The 14,111-nt window shown below is 42.1% G+C and overlaps 1 protein-coding gene across 2 annotated transcripts in view; it reads right to left on the bottom strand.

Annotated features, from left to right (window-relative positions):
- CNTNAP2 (contactin associated protein 2) overlaps positions 1-14,111 on the bottom strand; it is a 2,759,350-nt gene that overhangs the window by 1,768,357 nt on the left and 976,882 nt on the right. The gene's annotated exons all lie outside the window — the stretch shown is intronic.

The raw sequence follows: 14,111 nt of genomic DNA, 5'->3' as shown, positions 1-14,111 counted from the left end.
CACTGCTGGGGGTACTTGGCAGATCCCTTGTAGTGTACTTTCTGCTGACACTCATAACACCTAGGGGGTGCCTTCCTCACAGATCAACTGTCAGGGAACCAATTATTTTTCTTTTCAGTAAGGGGATGGAAGCCCTGACCCAAAGAACTGTTTTGGGGCCTTTTGGGAACTCCTTGCTTTTGATTTTGTTCCCCCTTCTTCTTGTGAGGACCCTGCTCACCCTTGTGGTGACCCCCCCAGATACATTCTTGTGGACCCTGGTGCTGACACAGTAGTCCGCCTTTTTAGCAATTTCCCTGGGGTCAGAGAGCTTACTGTCAACAAGGATCTGGAAAGCAAAAATTTAACATATGCTCTTTTGCAAACAAATTAACCAGCCCCTGGTAACCTTCTACCTCACTGCCCGACCCAACCATCCCAGTCTTCATGGGGGATACCTTATCCTGTCACTGCTGTTTTTGGTCAGTACTAGGGATATGCCTTCACAGATTAGCTCCCCAATCTTCCTAAGGGACCTTGTGCATTCGTAGGGCACTTTCATAGGCCTCAAACCATCTATCTATGTCATCTCCCACCACAAAGTTAGACCCCAGACCTTTGGGTATGTGGACGTTCCTGTCAGATTACACTGAAGAATTGCTGCCACCATCAATGCTGGACACCGCCTGCCTGGCCTTAATGTCCATCTCCATTGGACTCAGTTCATGAGCCAGCATGAGTTTCCTCTCCTCCATGGGCACTTTTTTCCCCTCTAAGGCTCTCTCAGCCTTTTCTTTCTCCAATTTGAACTCTAATTTCAACTTTCTTTCCTCCTTCCTGTTCTCCAGCTCCTTTGGGGACAGGCTTCTGGATGTTACACTGCTCCCTAACCTGATGGGAACCACTACCTCTGGCAGGATATAAGCCTCCTGTCCCACGAGCAGTGCCAGATTCGTCAATGAATCCTGGTCTAGCTCCTAATCATCCTCCCTGCCCTCATCATCCTTTGGGGTTACAGGTACTGCATCCCAAGCTTCTATCCAGGCCTTCAGCATCTTTTGCAGTTCCATATTCCTGGTAAAGCCTTTAGTAGAAATCTCAAACCCCTTGCAGAAATCGTTGAGCTGAGCCACAGTATAACTCTCAACTTTGGCCAGCAGAAAATCCATTCTTGCAGGTGCAGGTGCAAATGTAGAACCTCCAGTCAAAGACATGAATATAGGAAAAGCAAAAATCAGGGAGAATAGAAAAATGATAAATGACAATTTGGGAAGGATGGAAAAAATGGCAATCAAGAAGAATTGGTCTTAGATATGGATTGATTCCAATTGGTCTTATATATGGAGTAGTAGTGCGTGTCAAGTTACTGTGAGGCACTGCATTAACATAAGTCATATCCTCACAGTTGATCACCAATGTTAGAAATTGGATTTCTGGTTGGAAGAGATATGCAGCCTGTTCAAGCAGGAACCACACCATAAATTAACCTGTGCTCACCCTCTGGTAGCGTGGCACAGACTAGTCAAGCTTAACTTAAAAGGCAATGTGTAAAGCATTTGTGCAATACTTCAAACAACAACACAGTGGTAACACCATAAAAGACTCCAAGTCAGGTTAGAAAAATAGAGCTAAATATATGAATTAAACAAGAGCAAAATGACAATAATCCAATAAGTAGATTTTTAAAGGTTAAAATGCAATATAGTGCTTAAAAGTATAAAGCGCCAACCATGGCTATTTGGTTGCGCTTTATCAGGGTAAATCCAAATGGTCAGGTCAACTACGATGTAGCATGGATCGGACACAGGGACCAACCTTGTCCTGTTGAAACATTACCTTGTTGGAGGATGGGTCGACGCCAGGGATGAGATGCGTGAAGTAGGGATGCATTGTATTGGTTCCGATCCTTAGGATTCGTAGGCGATGCGTCCTTGCTGAGCCACACATTTGGAGACGCACCCTTGTCGAGCAGCCTTGGATGTCGGTGATGCGTTGTCATCAAGCCAAGCTCTCTGAGATCAGTTGCCACTGAGCTGCGCAGCCAGCGATGCAATGTCCTCATCTTCAATGGTAGTAGCAATGCGTCAAGGGGAAAGGCATCAGTTCTGACCAGCACAACTCCATTGATGCGCAGGTTCTGGCAGTTGCAGCACTATATACCCATTTCCAAGGGCCCATGACTGGATTGGCATGACTTGGCAGGACAGGACTTGCAGCACCAAAATCCATGTGATGTTGCAGGATGAAGAAAAGTGTTTGATGTCCCTGAGACTTCAGAACAGGACGCAAGCCAGCAAGCCTTGGGAGCAACTTTGTTTCTGGGGATGTAGGGCTGCAGGTCCAGTCCTTCTCACTCCTAGGCAAGGAGGGCAGCAGACAGCAGAGCGGACACAGCAGAGCAGGAGTCCACCAAAGTCCAGCAGAGTGACAGGCCCTTCAGCAGCACAGCAGTCCTTTCTGGCAGAATGTCCTCAGCTCCAGAGGTTAGTAGGGTCAAAGCGCCAGTACTTATGCCCAGTGGTGCCTTTGAAGTAGGGGGAGACTTCAAAGAGAGGTGTTTGAAGTGCCCTGGCTCCAGACTCACTACAGGGAGGTATGCAGCCCCCCTTTGTGTAGGGACAGTCACAGCTTATTCAAGTGTGTCGGCTTCTCCCTCCCATCCTGCCCAGGAAGTCCCTGGTGATGGACCATCAGGATGCAAATGTCACACTCTAGCTACCTTTGTGTGTGACTGTCTAGAGGCAATGCACAAAGCCTACCTGTCACCCACCCCAGATATGTACTCAGAGACAGGCAGAGGCAAGGAATAGTTGAATTAAGAAAATGCCAACCTTCTAAAAGTGGCATTTTCAGACTTACAATTTGAAATCTGACCTCACTATAAATTGTGATTTAAAATTGTGAGTCCAGAGACATCAAATTCCAAATTTCTATCTTTTCCCAATTGGAAGTTACACTTAAAGGTTGCTTCAAGGTAACCCCAACATTAACCGATGGGACAGATAGGCCTTGCAGTAGTGAAAAATGAATTTAAGGTTGTTTCACTACCTGAACAAGTAAAACTAACTAGTACATGTCCAACTTTTTAAATACACTCCACACTGCCATTGGCGCTGTCCAGGGCATAACTTAGGGCTGGCATATGCATTAATAAGGAAGGATTGGACCTGGCAAGAATGTTAACTTGGCAGGTCAACATGGCACATGCAGGCCCTGCAGTGGCAGGCCTGAGATATGTTTAAAGGGGGTACTGACATGGCTGCCACAATCAGTGCTGCAGGCTCACTAGAAGCATTTAACTTAGATGCCCTAGGCAAATGCAGTGCACTTTACTAGGGACTTATAAGTACATTAACAATGCCAAGTGTGGATAGATTACCATTTTTTAAGTAGAGCTCATTAGCACTTTAGTGCTGGTTAGCAGTGGTAAAGTGCCCACAGTCCTAAAGGCCGCAAAAATGAATCCAGCAAAACAGGAGGTCAGAAGGCAAAATAAATTAGGGGAGACCACACCAAATGTGACTTTGTCCGTGGAATAGATTTTATTGAACAATAAAAAGTGGTTGTCATCTCTGTAGATTATCCCAAACTAAAGATAGTTGGATTATTATTTTATCTGAACTTCAGTTTTTTTTTACCAGGACAGCTAGATCCCTTTTATGGTGAAAGTAACTTTGGGGGCTAGTTATTGTAGGCACATGCCAACCACTTTGAAATACTCTGAACCCTTCCTTGAGGGCTACAAGGGCTTTTTAGGAGTGACTTATTTAAAATTTTAAATTAGACTTCTGTCCTATAAAAATAAAAAAAATCACTGGTTCGCCTCCAGATTTAAAAGCTACCTACGTAGGCCTAAAGCCATTTTTTCTTTGTCAGCCTAGTGGATGGCACAATATATGCTGCAGTCTACAGTTGCCATGTAATTTACCAAGCAATTTTATTTTCTTGCAGAATATACCAAAACCTTACTGGGAAGTTAAATATGCTAATTGGCCATTGTCCAATTTTAAAATGTCTTAGGGTAACCACAAATACAATGGACACTGAAAATCACTGAATTAGTGTATAGCGTTATAAAAGGAATACCAGTCAGCAAAAAATGGGGGTGATCATTACTCGAACAGAGGAATTTCCTCATGCTGAAGAAGATCAAAGGCTAAATACTCAACATGGCATTCTTAGGTTGGTTTTACCCCAGACGTTTTGCCTTCCACCTCCTGGTTTTGTTGTATCTTTTTGTTGGCCTTAGGACTGTGCACTTTACAACTGCTAACCAGTGCTAAAGTGCCTTTGTTTCTCCCCTAAATATGGTAACACTAGCATATCCACAATTGGCATATTTAATTTTACTTATAAGTCCCTTGTAAAGTGGTTTACCATATACCCAGGGCCTGTAAGTTAAATGCTACTAGTAGGCCTGAAGCACTGATTGTGCCACCCAGTTAAGTAGTCCTGAAAACATGTCTCAGGTCTGCCATTGTAGGGCCTGCGTGTGCAGTTCCACTGCCACTTTGACTTGGCATGTACAACCTCTTGCCAAGCATAAAACTCCACTTTTATGACATATAAGTCACCACTAAGGTAGGTCCTAGGTAGCCCATAGGGCAGGATGCTATGCAAGAAAAAGGCAGGGCATGTACTTTTAAGTTTTACATGTCCTGGTAATGAAAAACTCCAACAGTTGTTTTTCATTATTGTGAGGCTTACTCCTCTATTAGGCCAGCATTTGGAATTCCTTAGTATGCTTTTAAGCTGTAATTCCTGATTGGAAAGGAGTAGTTACATCATATTTCATATCATTGGAATGGTAATGATGATTCCTCTTTATCGGATAAGTCAGATTTATTATTACTATTTTAGAAATCCCACTTTTACTAAGTGAGCATTTCTCTACTCTCACTGCTATGTGTGCCTCACAGCCTGCCTTCAATACACGTCTGGACTAGGCTGGGTGACAGCTACGTCTGTGCATTCCCTCCAGACAGCCACAACACAGGACACTGAACTGCATCTGCATTTATCTGCATACTGATGGGTTTTCCTGGGCAGGGAGGATGGGAGGGGCTTGCACTTATACTTCAAAGGGAAGTGACCTGAGCCCCACACAAAGGGCTGATTACCCACAACTGATTGTCTGGGGCCAGTGCTGGGACGAAAGGGGTACTTGTGCACTTCAAGTTGCTGCTTTGAAGTCACCTCCACTTCAATGGCACTTTTGAGTATACGTACTGGGGCTCTGAGACCCCCTCAAATTATTACACTACTGGACTTGGAAAGAACTGTGCTGAATTAACAACTGCTGTGCTAAAAGGATTGCCATTCTGTTGTGACTGAATGTTCTGAGGAGCTGCTTTGTGCTTTGGTGAGCTGTCCTGCAGACTACTGATCTTTGCCCAGCTGCGGACAGAAGCTAAACCCATCTCCCTGGACTCCAGAGTGACCACAAGTCCTTGCTGGCATGCCTTTCCTTCCAGGAAGTCTCAAGGATCTGACAGAATTTGTTCTCCGCCACACAATCACTGGCCTATGTACTTCATGACCCATTAAAGCCCAGCACCTTTTGACCACACACTGTTCTATCTGCATCCCTGAGATGCCACAATTAGCACTTTCAGCTTGCATGCAGATCGGAGGCACAACCGTCCTGCTGTGAGACAGCCTTTGCACCAAGGGACAACATCCCCAGTGCGGCCCCTTCAGCATCGTTGCTGCCAGGACCACACCAAGTCAGTGATGTGGTCTGCACCGCAAGAAATAGCAGCCACCTGTGCGAGGAGCACCAGTGTGATGCCCCTGTTCTAGCTGCAGCTCTCCCCTTATCCAAGGGGACTCGATGACCAGTGTAACTGCACCCTGCTGCAGAGTCACACAGTCTCAGTACACAATGCCGGCATTGCCAACCAAAAGGTACTGAGTGCTGTGGGGCCTATGGGGTAATTGTTACCTGCCCGTACTTTCTTACAGTCGGCCATAACTGTCAAATCTAATCGGCCTAAATGTCCAGCCTTGCACGTGAGATCATCGATAAGTTGTCTTTTAAGCTCTGTGATGGCAACTATAATTCAAACAACATCCGTTGTGACTTTATGAGCACTGTGGTGGCACTGACAACCTAAACAAAATCATTAGGGACTTTTTGAGGACTGTGGTGGCATAAGTACTTTTAAAATTGCATACCTTGGAATCTACTGATTAGATTTCTGTTGTTTTGGTCCTAATGCACTCAGATAAACATTCTCTGTTTTTCGAAGCCTTGCTGGGGTCTTTTTGTGGTGCTTTAATTGTGCTACTGTGTGTGTGTGTGCATTGCACAACTACTTTACACATTGCCTCTTAAGTTAAGCCTGACTGCTCTGTGCCAAACTACCATAGGGTGAGCACAGGTTAGTTTAGATTGTGCATCTGACCTACCCTGATTAGGGTGGATACCTCTGCCGACGAGAGACCCAATTTCTAATACTAAATAATTGTATTTTATGTTAATTTTGCTTTCCATGTCAGCAGATTATTTTTCTTCCATACTTGAATCTTCAGTGGCTGCTTACTCATTATTCCTTTTTGGTTGTCCCAGTAGACCGGTGCTTCCTAAATATTTTAGAATCATGACCCAATTTTTAGAATAACAACATTCATGACTCACCTACCTGTAATGGACATGAGGCCGGTGGGGGGAATGTAACTCAAGCATCAAGTGGTAGTGCCTTGTCATTTACAGACAGCACATTTTCCACTGAAATTGCCTCAAAATTTGCAAACACATATAGTTTTACTCATAAAACTATATAGCGCACAAATGATAATGTGTGAAATTCAGGCTTCTCTGAATATTTATAATTTGTGCATCACCAACTGAAGTGCCTTGATTTGTTTCCAGCATACTTCAGAATTGCAAAAATATGCTTCATTTTTGCTTTCCTCACTGCTGAATGGATACAGTTGATTTACAGATAGTTGCATTTTGTTGTATGTTGCAAAAACACAACACCCTACAGCCTTTCCTTTCACATTACCTATACTGCAGCAAGATTGTCACATACATCATTGTAACACACTCCTCTTACTTTCCATTCAGAAAAGGAAAGCAAACACCAATACCCATGTTAAAAGAATGAGGAGCGATTTGGCACAAGACATAGCCTGACATTTGACCTTTTTGTTTGAAACACCGCAAATGTGACAAGATAAACACATAATTTAAAGACATCTTTATTTATTGCTTGGACTTTCACAGTCCCCCAAAAGCTTAGTCGGGAAACACTGCAGTAGTCTATAGTGCGATGTAAATGGTACATAGTGTGAATTACATATTGTTGAAAATGGGGTTACTTGTTGAGGAGGGGTAAACACCTACTCAAGCAGAAACCCTTTCAGAGTGAAGTCACATAGAAGCAATGTGTAAAGTATTTATGTAGCACTTCAAACACTAATAGAGTGAAAATATAGTAAAAGATGTATCCTAAATCAATTTAGAAAAACATAGTAAAATGTAATACATTATTTGGGATCAAAACAACAAAAATGCAATCAGTAAAACCTGAGATATGCTATTTAAATTTTAAAAGAAGCTGTGGGGCTGGGAACCAGAGTCCTGCATCATCGGCAAGTATGCTGTAAACGAGGGGTTTGTGATGCACAGACCTGTTTTAAAGAGGCATCATGCAGGAGTGGTTTTAGGAGACAACGAGCTGAGATACACAGTCCAGTATCAGGAATGCATTGGGGACATGTCACAGGGCTGTAGTTCTAATGTGGCTGTGAATGGATGTGTCCCACTGTGCCAGAAGGTCTGCTTCACAGGGCCACAGTTGGGCTGGCAGAGCACCTTCTGGCCCACATCCAATGGTCCAGGACTAGGGTGGCACCACTTATAGGGGCAAGACTCACAGCAAGTAAAGTCCAGGCGGTGTGTTGAAGCTTTTTCTGTCTCTGAGGCTCTGACCAGCAGGCAAGCCAACCAGCCATTGGAGTCACTCTGGCATCATGAAGCAGGTGCAGTCCTACTACCCAGGCAGTAGGGCAACAGAGTAGACATCCTTCTTTCAGCTCTGCAAAGCAATCGTTCTGGATCTTCCACAGGTGCAGAGGTGTACTGAAGAGCTGGGTGTAAGGGTCCATTATTTATACCTGGTGCCAGCTTTGAAATAGGACAAGGTAGCAATTTCAGAACTGTGGCCAGCTCAAATTCCATCGCTACAGGTATGATCAAAGACAGCCAGGTAGCAATGAGATTAGGTTTGGAAAAAGCAAAAGAGACAATAAAGGAGAGTTTAATAGAAACTCGAAATGGTCATGAAGGAGAATTTAAAAGGAACTCAAAATGGTCTCAAATTATTTATCTGGGATTTTAGTTTAACACAGAATTCTGTATGTGCACTGCACAAACACAAGTCCTAATCTCACCACTGAACACCAATGTTGGAAATTGGGTTACTGGTTGAGGGGAGTGCAACCTTATTCAAGCAGAAATTACAATTCCTGTCAGTGTGAGGTAACAAGCAACCCCAAATTAACCTGTACCTAGCCCTCTGGTAGCTTGGCAGAAAGTTAGCCAGGCTTAACTTAAGGGTAATGTGCAAAGAATGTATTCAGCACTTCATTCTAGTTAAGTAAAAATACAATACAGGAGAAAAACCCGCACCTAATTATAAAAATAGTGTAAAATGTAATACATTATTTGAAACCAAAATGATGAAAATTCAGTAAAACCAGTGTTAGAGGTTGCACATTCTGGTTGACTGAGGCAAGACACTAGTCAGGTGGAACCTACCAATTCCATCAGAGGTGGGTAATTACACTCCCTGTATAACCTGCACTCACCCTTGGGTAGATTGGCACAGAGCAGTCAGGCTTATCATAGGGGTAGTGTGTAAAGCATTGGCACAGCACTACCACACAACAAATACACTGAGCATTACAAAAGACAAAGTGTATGAAAATAAATTTTGTATTGAAAAACACTCAGTTGACGCAACATGAACATGATGTAAAGCTGGGCATGAATCACATTTAGAAGTATCACAAGCAATACTAGGCCCAACTGTGTTAAAACAACATTAGCACTATGTATGTGTGAGAAAAATAATACTTTCCCTCCCAGCACCCTTGTGCAGTGCCAAAAATGTTGTCCGCCCAAGACCCAACCCTAGCTATTACCTCAATTCAATATCACACATTTATTGGGTGCACCCCGGTACACAACAATAGCAGTAATGTGTACATACAGAGAATTGCAGCACTTTTAAATAGCTAGGTGGCCTATAGTCCTCTGACAAAGAAGCAATGTGTGTGGCAACACTGCTGTGCAGTGTAGTTAATCTCAGGCAATCACTTCCACTCTGCACTGTGCCTTTCTTGCCTTGTTCCAATTTTACAGTGCCAATAAATCTACTGTTTCATGACTCAATGCTATCATTTTGGAACTGTTATTTAATAGTTACTTATCATTGCACCTTTACTGAATATTAATAATTTTCTAATGTGCCATTAGCTTACTGAATTATAAATTATTATTGGTCTGTTTTAGGTTTTAGCAGAATGAGATATATAGGGCAAGCCATGAACAAAATAAATAAAAGTAAGAAAACATATTAAATTGATTGTGTCCTAATGTCTTCAAGAAAACATTCATCTTACTTTCTCTAGGAATACATTCCCTCAGAGAAGTAGCTATAGGGGACGTTACTCAAAAATAGAGTAAGGGAAATTGTGAAACTGTTATCAGTGAGTTTTCATGCTAAACAACGTCTCCAATTCCTTGTTCACTATCCAGCTCTGTATTTATTTATTTTTCTACAGCTAAAAACATGAAATTGCACTGTCACACGTGAGTAATAGCTTACCTAATAAAAGCAACTACCAGAGTGAAAAAATGAAATGATCTTTCACATGATGCTGTTGAGCCAGCAAATGACACAGCAATTTCAAAGAGATTATATGTACCAGGATATGTGTCTTCGGAGTCAAAAAGTGAGCAAGGTCTGCCTAAAGGTTAATCAAAAGCATGGGCATTTCTGATACATTCTTTAAATTAAAGTATTTGTCTCAGCCATATCAATGTGATTGTTGCAAAACATATGAAAATTCAACATGTATATAAAGTACTGACAGGTTCCACATCACTTAAGAATTTATAGTGGGGCGCATCTTCTTTGCTAAAAGACATTTAGAGCATCATTATGAGTTTGGTGGACGGTATAAGCCGTCCACCGAACTTCCAACAAGGAAGTTGCCGCCATAGTGGCTACCTCCCACCCAGGCCTATTAAGTGTTTCCCTCTAGGTCAGCAGGCGGAAACATGAGTTTCCGTCCACTGGCCTAGGGGGAAATGCACTACAGCATTGTCTCCGGCTCGTAATTGAGCTAGCGCCAATGCTGTAGGATGCAGGGTGCACTAGCACCCTCGCAAGGTTCACTGTCTGCTGGCCAGTGGAACCCGTGCACTGCCCATGCCAAGGGTTCTTCTGGGGGCCCCCTGCACCCATTCTCCACCAGTCTTTTCAGGGCGGTGTTACTGCCATGAAATCGCTGGCAGAGAACGCTGTCCTGGAGGATTAGAACAGCTGCAACCGCATGACCGCCGGAATCTCTGATCCTGGTGGTGCTGGCAGTCTGACTGTGGCACGACAGCCATGGTCATAATATGGTACTCTGACAGTTGCACTGGTGGCGGTCCGGCCATCACCATGAGTCTGGGAGTCAAGTGACCGCCAGACTCGTGACGAGGCCCTCAGTGTCTCCATTAACATAGCAAACATACTATAGCACTCAGATTAAATCAGCATTTGAGATATAACTGTAAATGACGTCTCCCTTTTTGTAACTGAGTCCGTTATTAATCAGTCTCTAAAGTGGTAACTGGGTATTTCATAAGGTTTTGAAGAAGGCTGCAAGATTGGATCAAGTATTAGTGGGTTTTGCAGCGGCTCACTTAGTGGGAAGGTGCATTGTTCATCACCACATAATGCTTGGTGGGTTTCCATTACTGTTACACTAATTGTCATTAGTTTTCTGATTTCCATGTTTTTTCCTTGGATAAACTTCCCTGGAAGGAGGAGAGTGCATCATCTGAAGAAATAAATTGACATAATACAGATTTTTCGGAACTTGAGCTGGTCCCTTGTCTCTGCTGGAAAATGTGCATTCAAATGTACTTTTCACATAATTGATCGCTTCTATTGGCGGATGAGAACTACATTGGTTTTTTCCAAAAGACCTTTCATACACTGATGTTGGTATGGGTAAAATGTGAAAGCGCACCACAGAAGTTAAAACAAAAAGCTGGAAATACATTTGCCTTTTGCTCAATGACAAGCAAAGCCCACAGGTGATATTGTTTTTGCATTACAATATCCTTAAGGCGTTGAATGACACTTACTAATAATGCAAAGGGGAACCAGAGAAGCAGATGTTAGTCATACTCAAATTTGATTAGGAATGAGAATGGGAAACACATAAAACATTTTCAAAGTGGTGAAATAGATTTCTCTTATATATTTCTTTGAACTGAAAATGTATCTTCAAACAAAAGAAAAGTTATGTATACCTGCATGATGAATTTCCAGGACTGTTGGGATGGGAAATTTCAGGGCGCTACGAAACCCACTATTCTGAGTTTTCCTCTATGATATGAGTAATTAATGCCCAAATTGGTGTTACTACCTCAATTTCCAAAGATGATTGTGAATTATCCGAACATCTTCCAGTGAAACATTTTGACAATTTTGACCTGGTGACTATGCCATTGGAATATCACAAAGTGAGGTAACATTTCATGCTATAATACTACATCACCTGGAATATCGATTCAGCATTCAACACCCTCTACTGACAGAATATTAATTTCAGCTCTATTTGGAATGAGGGTCATAGTTCCAGGTTGAATTCCAGAAAGAAGTTTGACTCCACATCAGTTTTCAAGCTATTGAAGAAGCAACAATGATGATTAATGAACTCTGTATGTAAAAATATTTGTATTTTGCTTTGGTACTGAATAATAGCCTTACATTGTTTGTATTGGAACCGTGTATTGAAATAGGATCAGGATAAATTATTGAGACTCTTAGCATTTTGCTGTTTGTATAAATGGTAAATTCTTATTGTTGTGGAAAAGAATCATATAGTCGATCACTTCCATTATATCACTTGGAAGTGAAACATATGCTGCGTTATCTGGTTGGTGGATAGCTCTCATAGTAGTCACATTACTTGTAAGTTAGATGCTGGTGTGACTGGGGTAACCGTATTAAAAGCATCATATTTTGCCAGTTAATGGGTGCAAAATTAGTTGAAGAAACTACTTCTGGTAGGTAGAGAAAATGCAGTAGGTTAACTGGAAACAGAGTTTACTTCAAATGGAAGAGCAGCAGCCACACTAGATCCTGGACGCCCCATGGAGGTTGAAAGATCACCAGTGTTAGTAGAACAAGCACATACTGTGAATAAAGAAGGTGCAGTAATCGAATAGGCGTCAGCAGCGAACGTCAGTGCAGATGACCCAGTGGATTATTTGGTGCAGAAGTGAATAATTTCTACTAGACAAGTTCAAGGTGCCACAATAGAACTAGTAGAACATTCTTTACATGGAGAATATAAAGCAATAGCACCAGAACAAGCCTAACCAGCAGGGGTGGAAAGTGCAGCAATAATACTAAGACGAACGCGTTCTCAGAAAGTGCAGCATTAATACCAGGACCAGCTGGATGCAAGTGGACACAACACTCCTTCAGAATCAGTTCAGTTTTGAAGGAGGTGTGAACATAGCAATAGTATCAGCATATCATAAAAGTGTAGAAAGTGCAGCACGACTACTAAAACCAGAATTTTATCTATGTTGAGAATGTGCAGCAGTGATACTAAGGCTAACTCTGTGGGTACAGCATCAACGAGGGTACTGCAGTTAACATATTCCTTAAATCCATGAGCAATAGTTCTAGGCAAACACATTCTGCATGCGGAGAAGGCGGCCTAGAAACAGTAACATAATACGGTACACTCATTGTGTAGGTGCCGTATTAGTTTGAACAAAACACGTAATTTCTCGAGACATTTCAACGAATATAAATATGTTAATCACTCACCACAGTGGCATACCTCACTCTCCTTCTTGCTAATCTTGGGATTCTAGTAACACGTGCATGCACGTTTGGGACTGTGAGTGTTTGATAATTGATCTGGCACTAGTAATTTGACTAGTTATCTTGTTTCTTTAGCAGCACCTGCAGTTTTGACATTTACTTTTGCCCAAAGGTCAAATTCACTATTATATTACATCCGAAGGCTTCACAAGTCCACATTGTCTAACGTTTCTTAGATAAAAGAACTGCTTTACTCGTGAAATGCATCAATACAGCAGTGACACGTTAGCACGAACTGTGATGAAGCAAATGACTTGCCACACAAATGTTATTCATGGGAGCAGTTGTCCTTTTTGAAGTTTTATAGCACACTCTGTCAGGGTTCAGCTATCCGTTTCATAACTGGCACTTTTATAACAAAGGGACATAAAGCAATGCCAACTGTAACATATCAAATTGTCTTAGAGACGACAGTCTGTAATGATGATCAGTGAACCATGCTTCACGCTGCTATTATTGTTGCAAGTGATAGAACATGTTTATAAAAGGCAGTCTATTAATAATGACAACAATCTCTCACTTCGCTGCTCTACGCTTTCCCTTTATTTTGCTTGCTGACATGTATTTCATTGTTATAGGTTTATATTTTATCTCTATTACATTTTACTTTATTTTTTCTGATGTGTCATTAAGTATTGATGTGTGCTGGTTTACTTTTACCTTTTTTATGATCTTGGTATTTTACTTCTCCCCAAGCAATATGATGCATTTTCCTGTTATATACAGACAGGATGACTTAAACAGGCTGTCAAGTGGTACTAGAGAAGCAATAGTGGCCAGGAGCTTTAGCAACAATGTAGAGTGGTACTACAATGTACCCAATGACTTGCCCCTGTCAGAGAGTCAAAGCGTTTGTTTTTCATTTCTGTTTTATCATTAAAAGAGCATTGGTTGGTTTTAGTTAATTCTTTGTTTAGGGAAATACATGATTGCCTCTATTTTTGGACCAATGCTGCTGGTTTCTTGACTCTGTGCCTTAGGACTCTGCTAACCAGGCCC

The sequence above is a fragment of the Pleurodeles waltl genome, chromosome 10, assembly GCF_031143425.1.
Source record: "Pleurodeles waltl isolate 20211129_DDA chromosome 10, aPleWal1.hap1.20221129, whole genome shotgun sequence".
Classification (NCBI taxonomy): Eukaryota; Metazoa; Chordata; class Amphibia; order Caudata; family Salamandridae; genus Pleurodeles; species Pleurodeles waltl.
This window is presented reverse-complemented; position numbering and strand designations above follow the sequence as displayed.